This window comes from Triticum dicoccoides, chromosome 7B, assembly GCF_002162155.2.
Source record: "Triticum dicoccoides isolate Atlit2015 ecotype Zavitan chromosome 7B, WEW_v2.0, whole genome shotgun sequence".
Taxonomy (NCBI): domain Eukaryota; kingdom Viridiplantae; phylum Streptophyta; class Magnoliopsida; order Poales; family Poaceae; genus Triticum; species Triticum dicoccoides.
Genome location: NC_041393.1, coordinates 304701289 through 304714238, shown reverse-complemented (window position 1 = coordinate 304714238; position 12950 = coordinate 304701289).

The following is a 12950-nucleotide window of genomic DNA, read 5'->3' as shown; positions in this document are numbered from 1 at the left end:
AGAGGAGTGGACTCCGCTCCTCACTCATGAGAAAATGGCTGGTCACCGGGATGCCCAGTCCCATGCTCAAATCAAATCAAAATAATTAAACAAAACTCCCCCAGGATTGTTATTAGTTGGAGGCACCTGTTGTTTCGGGCAAGCCATGGATTGATGCTTGTTGGTGGAGAGGGAGTATAAACTTTACCATTCTGTTTGGGAACCGCCTATAATGTGTGTAGCATGGAAGATATTGAGATCTCTCAGTTGTTATGTTGATAGTGAAAGTAGACCGCTCAAAATGTTATTTACCTCTATTTCAAAATCAAGCTCTAGCACCTCTACAAATCCCTGCTTCCCTCTACGAAGGGCCTATCTATTTACTTTTATGTTGAGTCATCACCCTCTTATTAAAAAGCACCCGCTGGAGAGCACCTTTGTCATTTGCATGCATTACTATTAATTTATATTGGGTATGACTATGACTGGATCTCTTTTACGATGAATTACAATGTTTAGTCAGTCCTTGATCTTTAAAGGTGCTCTGCATTTATGTTTTGTGGTCTCAAAAAAGGCTAGCAAGATACCATCTTGCTATATCATATTATGATTGTTTTGAGAAAGTATTGTCATCCAAGATTTATTATTATTGCTCGCTAGTTGATTATGCCATTGATATGAGTAAATATGAGACCTAAGTGTTATTGTGAATATGGTTAGTTCATAATCTTTGCTGAAAACTTGAATGCTGGCTTTACATATTTGCAATAACAAGAGCAAACAGAGTTTGTAAAAGTTTTTCTTTATCACTTTCAGTTTATCAACTGAATTGCTTGAGGACAAGCAAAGGTTTAAGCTTGAGGGAGTTGATACGTCTCCGTCGTATCTACTTTTCCAAACACTTTTGCCCTTGTTTTGGACCCTAACTTGCATGATTTGAATGGAACTAACCCGGACTGATGCTGTTTTCAGCAGAACTGCCCTGGTGTTATTTTTGTGTAGAAATAAAAGGTCTCGGAATGACCTGAAAATCCACAGAGCAACTTTTCAGAATTAATAAAAAATATTGGCGAAAGAATCAACGTCAGGGGGCCCACACCCTGTCCACGAGGGTGCCCACCCCTAGGGCGCACCCCCTGCCTCGTGGGCACCCTGGACCTCCACCGAAGTCAACTCCAACTCTATATATTCACTTTCGTGGAGAAAAAATCAGAGAGAAAGATTCATCACATTTGACGATACGGAGCCGCCGCCCAGCCCTAATCTCTCTTGGGAGGGCTGATCTGGAGTCCGTTCGGGGCTCCGGAGAGGGGGATTCGACGCTGTCGTCATCATCAACCATCCTCCATCACCAATTTCATGATGCTCACCGCCGTGCGTGAGTAATTCCATTGTAGGCTTGCTAGACGGTGATGGGTTGGATGAGATTTACCATGTAATTAAGTTACTTTTGTTAGGGTTTGATCCCTAGTATCCACTATGTTCTGAGATTGATGCTGCTATGACTTTGCTATGCTTAATGCTTGTCACTAGAGCCCGAGTGCCATGATTTCAGATCTGAACCTATTATGTTTTCATGAATATATGTGAGTTCTTGATCCTATCTTGCAAGTCTATAGTCACCTATTATGTGTTATGATCCGACAACCCCGAAGTGACAATAATCGGGATACTTCTCAGTGATGACCGTAGTTTGAGGAGTTCATGTATTCACTAAGTGCTAATGCTTTGGTCCGGTACTCTATTAAAAGGAGGCCTTAATATCCCTTAGTTTCCATTAGGACCCCGCTGCCACGGGAGGGTCGGACAAAAGATGTCATGCAAGTTCTTTTCCATAAGCACGTATGACTATATTCGGAATACATGCCTACATTACATTGATGAACTGGAGCTAGTTCTATGTCACCCTATGTTATAACTATTAGATGAGGAATCGCATCCGACATAATTATCCATCACTGATCCAATGCCTACGAGCTTTTCACACATTGTTCTTTGCTTATCTACTTTACCGTTGCCACTGTTACAATTGCTACAAAACTACTTCTGTTACTTTTGCTACTGTTACTGTTACTTCCATACTACTTTGCTACTAAATACTTTGCTGCAGATACTAAGTTATCCAAGTGTGGTTGAATTGAAAACACAACTGCTAATACTTGAGAATATTCTTTGGCTCCCCTTGTGTCGAATCAATAAATTTGGGTTGAATACTCTACCCTCGAAAACTGTTGCGATCCCCTATACTTGTGGGTTATCACGGGTTCACCTTGTGAACTTATGCATAGGGGTTGGCACACGTTTTCATCTTGACTCTCAGGTAGAAACTTTGGGGCACTCTTTGAAGTTCTTTGTGTTGGTTGAATAGATGAATCTAAGATTGTGTGATGCATATTGTATAATCATGCCCACGGATACTTGAGGTGACATTGGAGTATCTAGGTGACATTAGGGTTTTGGTTGATTTGTGTCTTAAGGTGTTATTCTATTACAAACTCTATGATAGATCGAAGGGAAAGAATAGCTTCATGTTATTTTACTACGGACTCTTGAATAGATTGATCAAAAAGTATAACTTTGAGCTGGTTTCGTACCCTACAATAATCTCTTCGTTTGTTCTCCGCTATTAGTGACTTTGGAGTGACTCTTTGTTGCATGTTGAGGAATAGTTATATCATCCAGTTATGTTGTTATTGTTGAGATAACTTGCACTAGTGAAAGTATGAACTCTAGGCCTTGTTTCCTAGCATTGCAATACCGTTTGTGCTCACTTTTACCACTTGTTACCTTGCTGTTTTTATATTTTCAGATTACAAATACTCATATGTATTGGGTGTGTTGGGGACACAAGAGACTCTTTGTTATTTGGTTGCAGGGTTGTTTGAGAGAGACCATCTTCATCCTACGCCTCTCATGGAATGATAAACCTTAGGTCATCCACTTGAGGGAAATTTGCTACTGTCCTACAAACCTCTGCACTTGGAGGCCCAACAACATCTACAAGAAGAAGGTTGTGTAGTAGACATCAATATAAACAACTAAGAACAACAAATAAAATCTACTTAGTGAATAAAGCAAACAAGCACACACGAGAATATTCACCCAACGCTATTGCTCTCCGGCAACGGCGCCAAAAAAAGTTCTTGATAACCCACAAGTGTAGGGGATTAGTTTTAGCCTCTTTCGATAAGTAAGAGTGTCGAACTCAACAGGGAGCTAAAGTGATGCGGAGCATCCTTCGGACATCCCCATAGACCTTCCAGCGTCTCACCAAGCACCAAGAGGACCCATGACTAGAGCACGAGCTAGAGCTCTCGAGACCGAGGTGACTTCTCTCCTTAGTGATATATCACATGATCCTCTCGAGACATGGCTACTACCTCAATCCGGAATGTTGTGCATGATTAGGTACCAAGAGGACCCTCCCGAGGATGCACATGAAGATGGCCAAGACCCCAAGTCCATGGAAGAAGAGAACCAATGGGAGAAGGCAAGAACACCCTCCAGGCACCGGACATCCGGCCAGGACCCCGGACATCTGGCCCCTGGAGATCTACACGGCCAGCCCTCTGCAGAAGAAACTACAGCGACCTGACATCCGGCGTCCAGCCCAGACATCCGGCCCCTCACCGAAAATCCGGCCTCCCGCCCGGATATCCGAACAAGGCGTCCAGAATGCACAGAAGCTGGTCCTGACAGCCCGGACATCCGGCCTCCCCACCGGACATCTGGCCCCTCCAAAAGCACCGGACATCAGGCCCCTCCGAGCGGACATCCGGCACTGCCCAACCAAAGAACAGAATGGCCGTCTGCATCAGCCCGGACATCCGGCCAATCAGCCCAGACATCCGGCGCCTCTCAAGCCACCGGACATCCGGCCCGTCGCCCGGACATCCGGCACCCTCTGCCTGCACGCAGCTCCTTTGGGTCGTGACCCATGTATCCCTTCGCCCCTTTGACTATATATACTCCCTCATCCCGTACATTTTAGGGTTAGCAAAGGATTAGCTCATTTGAGATAGAGCTTTGCTCATCCATACGAATCTCCTCCTCGTGAGAGACCGCGGCCTCTTCGGAGAAGACCCACCATGGACTCAAGACCCCTTTACGGGAAGATCCCTCGTGGATTCAAGACCTCCTCTCGGAGATGAGCTACCGCCACTTGTATCGTCCTTTCTTGGATTTGGACCGTGTATCTCTTTGTGTTCCTTGGATCTAGCACATGTGTGATCATATTCGTGTTGGTTGAGTGTTTTCTCTTGTGTTCCTCCATGATTTCCCTCGTTTCCTTCCACGCGTTCTTCGTGTTCCTCGTAGGGATCCTCTACAAACGTGAAAGATCGGCCCCTAGGGTTCCGCCCTACATCATCTTGGTATCATGAGCCATGTTGATCACGTTTTCGGAGCCCCTACCTCGTGTTTTCTAGCTTGATTTTGTTGTTTTAGTCCTAAATCCGAAAATCCCCACCAAAAATAGCCCAATTTTTTTTGTGATTTGTTGGTGTGATGAAGTTTTGTTGGATTTGATCCATGGATCTGCTTTGCAGCGAGATGATCTAGCTTTTCCCAATCTCACCCGCGATTTCCATCCACCATTTCGTCCGAATTTTGCCCCGGAATTGTGATTTTTCCCACGGAGTTCATCATGTTCGTCCCCGATCCAGGAGCCCGGACATCCGCCCGTGTCCACCGGACATCCGGCGCACCGGACATCCAGCAACTGGCCCGGACATCTGGCCCCTCACAGCAGCAACTCCACCCTCCCGAGCCATTTCCGCATACTTTCGCCCAATTTTTCCCCGGTGCCCACGCTTACTTCCGCATACCCCCAACACTTTCCACAAGCACCACCACCGCTCACCGCTACCTCCTATGTCGATTTTGACACGTTTTGGTCTTTGAGATTTTGGGTTGTGGTTCCCGTGTCCTATTGTGTTTCGGCTATATAGGTACGGTTCGACGTCACCATCACCACCGCTCATCTCCATCGACTACTCATCATTGCCAAGGACGGTAACCTCGACGACATCTTTGTCATACCTTGCAATTGCACTTATACCCACATTGCCTCATTTTTGCGTAGCTTACCCATCGAGACTAGTCATTGAGTATTGCCGGCAACGTGACTTGTGCACATTAGTGATCATACTCCACAGCATACATACCATACCACCGTGGTGCATATCTTGGAATCAACTTGTGTGTCACAAAGTTGTCATAGTATACACAATTGCTATCTTGGTTCGTGAAGTTTTGCATGATAAAGAGCTCAAAAGTGAAAGAGCCACCCAAGCTTTTAAGCAAAGAGGAAAGATAAGCAAAGAGCTTATAAGCAAGAACCATAGCATCATACTACATTAAGATTGTCATATAATATCATCTTGGATCATAGCACCGAAGTACCATACATATAGCATACCTGGGATAGAGATCGTTGCAATTTTGCTTAGTAGGTTGTGCACAAGTTTCGTATCCGCCTATTGTGCAATCGTGCTAGCGTCTCTCTAGTATTGTGCAACAAGAGCATTTTCGTGGATTCCACATTTTGGCTCACTTTTGGTTTGCACAGTCCCATTTTATCTATTTGCGTCTGTGTTTCCGTGTACCCCTACTTGCTTGGTCTACTTATTGCATTTGCAAATTTGTGAATCTTTTCCAACATTATTGAAGCTCACTTACAATTGCATCAAATTTTGTGCCACCATCCTAACCAAGCTCCACCATAAGCTCTTACTTGTGTAGGTGTGAGAACCGACAAGAATTGGTACCAACAGTGCTATTTCATTGTCCGCATTTGAGTGAACTTGATTCATCTTCAACATCGGTCAAGGTACATTTGGTACACGTTCTTCTCTGTCTACCACTTACATTTTGTTTGGAATGATGGATAGGCCAAGTTCTTCTACCAATCCACCCCTCATCGAGAACAGCGACGACATGTCATCATTCATCACAAAGAGCCACCTCTTTGGTGCTCAAAGGGCGTTGCACCAAGAGCAACAAGCAATGAGCGACCACATCGACAACCTCGCCACCGACTTGCGACTCTCCGAGCAACGTACAAGAGACTACTTCGATAACAAGTTCGATGCTCACAAGCAAGAGAATGATGCAAGAATGGACGAGATCCGCGCCTTGATGAGTAACCATCATCCTTCCACTTCTTCATCCTCAAGACAGAGCCGCTCGAGTCGACACTCCGACGACACCTTCTCCGACTCAAGTACACCATCATCGAACACTCTTCGATGAGCCGCGCGTCAAGACCGTCATGCATCTCGCAACCCGCTACACGACAAGCATTCACAAGAGCAAGTCGATGAGCAAGTCCCTCGTCCTCACTTAAACCAAGTCACTTTTTCTCAAGCTCAAGAACGACAACGAGTACGGCGCCAAGAGGAAGAACGAGCGCGTCTACACCATGAGGAACAAGACGCCGAGGCTCAATGTCTTCAACAACAACAACGTGAAGCGCAAGCTCTTGAGGCGCAACGTGCCCTTCAAGAATCAAGTTGAGCTATCGCGAATGGCGCAATCAATAGGAAGCCCTTCGAGAAGAAATCCAAGAGAGGAACTACCAAACACGTGTGCAACATCATGCTCCACAAGCTCCTCCACAAGCTCGTCAAGCTCCACCTCAACCTCAAGTTCAACAAGAGCAAGTTGATCATGGACTTCCTCCACGCCAAGAGCAACATGAAGATGATTACCCTCACCGTCAAGGGTGGCATCATCACCATCGCTAACAACACAATGAAGAGCAACGCTATGGCAAGCTCAAATTCATAATGCCCAAGTTCAATGGAAGCAATGATCCAGAAGAATACCTCTCATGGGCATTGAAGGTCGACAAAATCTTTTGTTTACACAACTATGAGGAAGAGAAGAAGATCGCTATGGCATCACTTGAGTTCCAAGACTATGTGCTCATATGGTGGGAACAAGTCATTGAGCGCCGAGAAGAAAGAGGTGAACCACCTATCACCACTTGGGCTCAAATGAAGGACCTCATGCGTGCATGTTTTGTGCCAACCTACTACAACCGCGATGTCTTCAAGAAGCTACAAATCCTCAAGCAAGGAACAAAGAGTGTTGAAGAATACTACAAGGAAATGGAGATAGCCATGATTCGAGCCAATGCCACGGAAGATTACGAGCAAACTATGGCCCGCTTCTTGAATGGCCTCAATCATCCCATCAAGAAGATCGCTGACTTCCAACCCTACTCCAACCTCATTGAGCTCGTGCATCAAGCGACCAAGGCGGAACGTCAACTGCAAGATGACTTCAAGTACGCCAAGTAATCATCCAAAACCTACGGCTTCTGCAACAATCAAGCTTCAACAACTCCTCCAACATCTACATCAACCAAGCCTTCTGCAAGCAACGACGACAAGTCAAGTTACAAGAAAACTTCGGCAAGTTCAAGTCGTCTTCCTCCTACTACAAGCAACTTTAAGCCGCGTGCTTCTTCATCTACTCCGACCGATGAGACCGTCAAAACAAGCTCCTTCAAGTGTTTCACTTGCAGCGGCCGAGGCCACAAGTCCTATGAATGCACAAACAAGCGCACCATGATCCTCAACGACGACGGCACCTATGACTCCATGAGTGATGAGGAGATGGAAGCTCTTGAGCAAGTGGCCATGCACTGGTGCGTGAACGAGGACGAAGATGATCAAGTCTTTTGCGACGAGGATTCGAGCCCCGCTCTTGTTGTCTCCAAGGTCTTGACTCTTCAGCATCAACAAGACGAAGACCAACGATGCCACATCTTCCACACTAAGGCCGACATCAATGGAAGGTCCGTCAAGGTCATCATCGATGGAGGTAGTTGCCACAACTTGGCAAGTGAAGAACTATGCCCCAAGCTTCACTTGGTCAAGAGGAAGCACCCGCACCCCTACAAGGTTCAATGGCTAAGTGACTCTGGCACTATACGAGTTGAGCATACGGTCCAAGTCTCCTTCAAAATTGGTGCATATGAGGACACTTTGGAGTGTGATGTGGTCCCACTGACCGTTTGCCACCTCCTCCTTGGTCGACCATGGCAATTCGACCGTGGTGTCATCCACAACAGGCGCACCAATCACTATAGCTTCAAGATGAAAGGGAAGGAATATGTGCTACGACCTATGTCTCCTAGTCAAGTGATAGCTGACAAGCAAGCCACCCGTCATGGAGAGAAGAGTGATAAAGTGATCCACCAAAAAGTGAGTGAGAGCCACAAGCCGAACTTGAGCGCCTCTTCGCCTAGAGAGAAAAACCTCATACTATTTTCCACAAAAGGTGAGATGAGAGAAGTGTGAGAGAACCCATTGAATGTGATGCACTTTTGTCCTTGTGTGCAAGGATGGAGAACCAAAAACTGACACCTCTCACGAGCTACCTTTAGTGTTTCAATCTCTTTTGTAGGAATTCCAAGATGTTTTCCCCGATGAGCTACCTCCGGGTCTACCTCCTCTACGAGGTATTGAGCATCGAATCGACCTCATCCCCGGAGCGCCCCTACCAAACAAAGCTCCATACCACGTCAACCCGGAAGAAACTAAGGAGATCCAACGGCAAGTACAACAACTATAAATGATATTACTTGTGCCTAAGCCCGATGGAAGTTTCTGCTTGTGTTCCGATTGTAGACCTATAAATGCTATTACCGTTCGCTATAGGCATCCCATTCCTCGCTTAGATGATATGCTTGATGAACTTAGTGGAGCCAACTTTTTCACAAAAATTGATCTTAAAAGTGGCTATTATCAAATCCGCATTCAAGAGGGTGATAAATGGAAAACTGCTTTCAAAACCAAATTTGGCTTATATGAGTGGTTAGTGATGCCTATGGGTTTATCAGAGGCTCCCGGTACTTTCGTGCGTCTTATGCATTATGTGCTTCGCCCTTATATTGGAGTCTTTGTTGTGGTTTACTTCGACGATATTCTTGTGTTTAGCAAAACCATGAAAGAGCATATTAATCATGTTACGGCTATTTTGCAAACCCTTCGCAAGGAACGTCTTTATGCAAACTTGAAAAAATGCACGTTTGGTGTTGACAAAGTGGTTTTCTTGGGTTTTGTTGTCTCTTCCAAGGGTGCCCATGTTGATGAATCCAAGATTGAGGCAATTAAAACTTGGCCCCAACCCACCAAGTTGCAACAAGTGCGTAGTTTTCTTGGTCCAGCGGGTTTTTACCGTCGCTTTGTGAAAGATTTTAGCACTATTGCCGCTCCTTTGCATGCTTTGAGTAAGAAGAATGATCCTTATGTTTGGGGATCTTTGCAATCCACCGCTTTTGATGATCTCAAGTCTTTGCTTACTCATGCACCGATTCTAGCTTTACCCAACTTTGAGAAAACTTTTGAGGTTCATTGTGATGCTAGTGGTACCGGAATTGGCGGAGTCTTGATGCAAGAAAAACGAGCCATTGCTTATTATAGTGAAAAACTATCCGGTGCTCAACTTAACTATCCCATCTATGAAAAAGAATTGTATGCTTTAGTGCGTGTGCTACATGTTTGGGAACATTACCTTCGAACTCATCAGTTTGTCATCCATACCGATCATGAAACGCTTAAGTACTTAAAAGGTCAAACTAAGTTGAACAAGCGGCATGCCAAATGGAGTGAGTTTATCGAATCTTTTCCCTATGTGATCAAGTACATTAAGGGTAAGGAAAATGTAGTTGCAGATGCACTTTCACGCATATGCACGCTTGTCACTAAACTTGACTTGAATATTCTTGGTTTTGAGCACATCAAAGACTTGTATGCTAATGATCCATCTTTTGCTATTCCTTATGCTAAGTGTTTGACGCATACTTCTTGGGAACAATATTACATCAAGGATGGTTATCTTATGAGAGCTAACAAACTATGCATTCCCGAGTCTTCTCTTCGTTTGCTCCTTTTGCAAGAGGCTCACGGAGGCGGACTCATGGGACATTTTGGACGAGACAAGACTTTCGCCACGCTCTCCAAGAACTACTTTTGTCCCAAGATGTTCCGCGACGTCTCACACTTCACCACCCGATGCTCTACATGTCGCAAAGCTAAGTCTAAAGCTCAATCCCATGGTCTTTACATGCCCCTTCCTATTCCTTATCAACCTTGGGAAGACATTAGCCTGGATTTTATACTCGGTTTGCCTAGAACACAAAATGGCAAGGATTCCGTGTTTGTTGTTGTGGACCGATTTTCTAAGATGGCACATTTCATTCCTTGCAAAAGATAGACGATGCTTCACACGTTGCAAATATCTTTTGTAGGGAAATCTTGCGTCTCCATGGAGTAACAAAGACAATCGTCTCCAACCGCGACGTCAAGTTCTTGAGTTTCTTTTGGAAGACCCTATGCGCCAAGCTCGAAATCAAGCTCTTGTTCTCTTCGGCATACCATCCTCAAACCGACGGCCAAACAGAGGTGACGAACCGTACACTCTCCACTCTACTTCGCGTGTTGATCAATAAGAACATCAAGGAGTGGGAGGAGTGTCTACCCATTGCCGAGTACGCCTACAACCGTGCAAGACATTCGATGACCGGCAAGTCCCCCTTCGAGGCCGTCTACGGCTTCAACCCGTTGTCCCCATTGGAAATTCTACCTCTTCCTCTAGGAGAGCACACCAACCTCGACGCAAGTGCCCGTGCAAGCTACATCAAGAAGATGCATGAAGATACAAGGCACACCATCGAGCGACAAGTACAACGACTTGCGACCAAGCTCAACACCAACAAGCATCCCATGATATTCAACATTGGAGACCTCGTGTGGCTACACCTTCGCAAGGACCGTTTCCCCAACGAACGCAAGTCCAAGCTTCTCCCTCGAGCCGATGAACCCTTCAAGGTGCTAGCGTGCTACAACAACAACGCTTACAAGATCAACCTCCCGCACGACAAGTACAACGTGTGCGACATCTTCCACGTCTCCGATCTCTCCCCGTACCATGGTGATGAGGATTTCGATCTGAGGTCGGATCTTTCCCAAGGGGGGGGGGGATGATGCGGAGCATCCTTCGGTCATCCCCATGGACCTTCCATCGTCTCACCAAGCACCAAGAGGACCCATGACTAGAGCACGAGCTAGAGCTCTCGAGACCGAGGTGACTTCTCTCCTTAGTGATATATCACATGATCCTCTCGAGACATGGCTACTACCTCAATCCGGAATGTTGTGCATGATTAGGTACCAAGAGGACCCTCCCAAGGATACACATGAAGATGGCCAAGACCCCAAGTCCATGGAAGAAGAGAACCAATGGGAGAAGGCAAGAACACCCTCCAGGCACCGGACATCCATCCAGGACCCCGGAAATCCAGCCCCTGGAGATCTACACGGCCAGCCCTCTACAGAAGAAACTACAGCGACCGGACATCCGACGCCCAGCCCAGACATCCGGCCCCTCACCGGAAATTCGGCCTCCCGCCCGGATATTCGGACAAGGCGTCCAGAATGCACAGAAGCTGGTCCTGAAAGCCCGGACATCCGGCCTCTCCACCGGACATCCGGCCCCTCCGGAAGCACTGGACGTCCGACCCCTCCAAGCGGACATCTGGCACCGCCCATCCAGAGAACAGAACGGCCGTCTGCATCATCCCGGACATCCGGCCAATCAGCTCGGACATCTGGCGCCTCTCGAGCCACCGGGCATCTGGCCCGTCGCCCGGACATCCGGCGCCCTCTGCCTGCACGCAGCTCATTTGGGCCGTGACCCATGTATCCCTTCACCCCTTTGACTATATATACTCCCTCATCCCGTACGTTTTAGGGTTAGCAAAGGATTAGCTCATTTGAGATAGAGCTTTGCTCATCCATATGGATCTCCTCCTGGTGAGAGACCGCAGCCTCTTCGGAGAAGATCCACCATGGATTCAAGACCCCTTTACGGGAAGATCCCTCGTGGATTCAAGACCTCCTCTCGGAGATGAGCTACCGCCACTTGTATCGTCCTTTGTTGGATTTGGACCTTGTATCTCTTTATGTTCCTTGGATCTAGCACATGTGTGATCATACTCGTGTTGGTTGAGTGTTTTCTCTTGTGTTCCCCCGTGATTTCCCTCATTTCCTTCCGCGCGTTCTTTGTGTTCCTCATAGGGATCCTCTCCAAACGTGAAAGATCGGCCCATAGGGTTCCACCCTACATCATAAAGGTAGAACAAATATTCCCTCAAGTTCTATCGACCACCAATACAATTGTACGCACACTTAACGTTCACTTTACCTAGAACAAGTATGAAACTAGAAGTACTTTGCAGGTGTAAAGGTATAGGTTTGCAAGATAATAAAGAACACATAAATAAAATCTAGGGGCTGTTTAGATAAATAAACAATTAAGTTAGTGTAGCGAGTGTGGAAGAGTGGTGGTAGGAGTTGCGGAATTGCCCCTAATCAATTGACTACTTTACTAGACCGATAGCAAGTTTTATGTGGGAGAGGCCACTGCTAGCATGTCAGTCCTTACTTGGAATTCTATGCGCTTATGATTTGAACTATTAGCAATCATCCACAACTAGTAACATTCATTAAGATAAAACCCAACCATAGCATTAAGATATATTGGTCCCCCTTCAATCCCGATGCATCAATTTCTATGCTAAGCTGAAGCTGCTATCACCCTTGCCCTCCAATACATAGTCCTATCAACATACAACTAATCCTATGGTGTGATCCACACACACGATCATATGATGGGCACCAAGTGACAGCAACATAACTACAAGCAAATTAAACCAATCATAGCAATTCACCACTCACCAATAGGACAACAAAAATCTACTCAGACATCATAGGATGGCAACACATCATTGGATAATAATATGAAGCATAAATCACCATGTTCAAGTAGAGAGTACAACGGGTTGCGGGAGAGTGCACCGCTATACATAGATGGGGGAAGGTGATTGAGGTGTTGGCGAAGATGACGGAGTTGTTGGAGTCGATCGCCGTCACGTGATGATTGCCCCGGCGGCGTTCGGG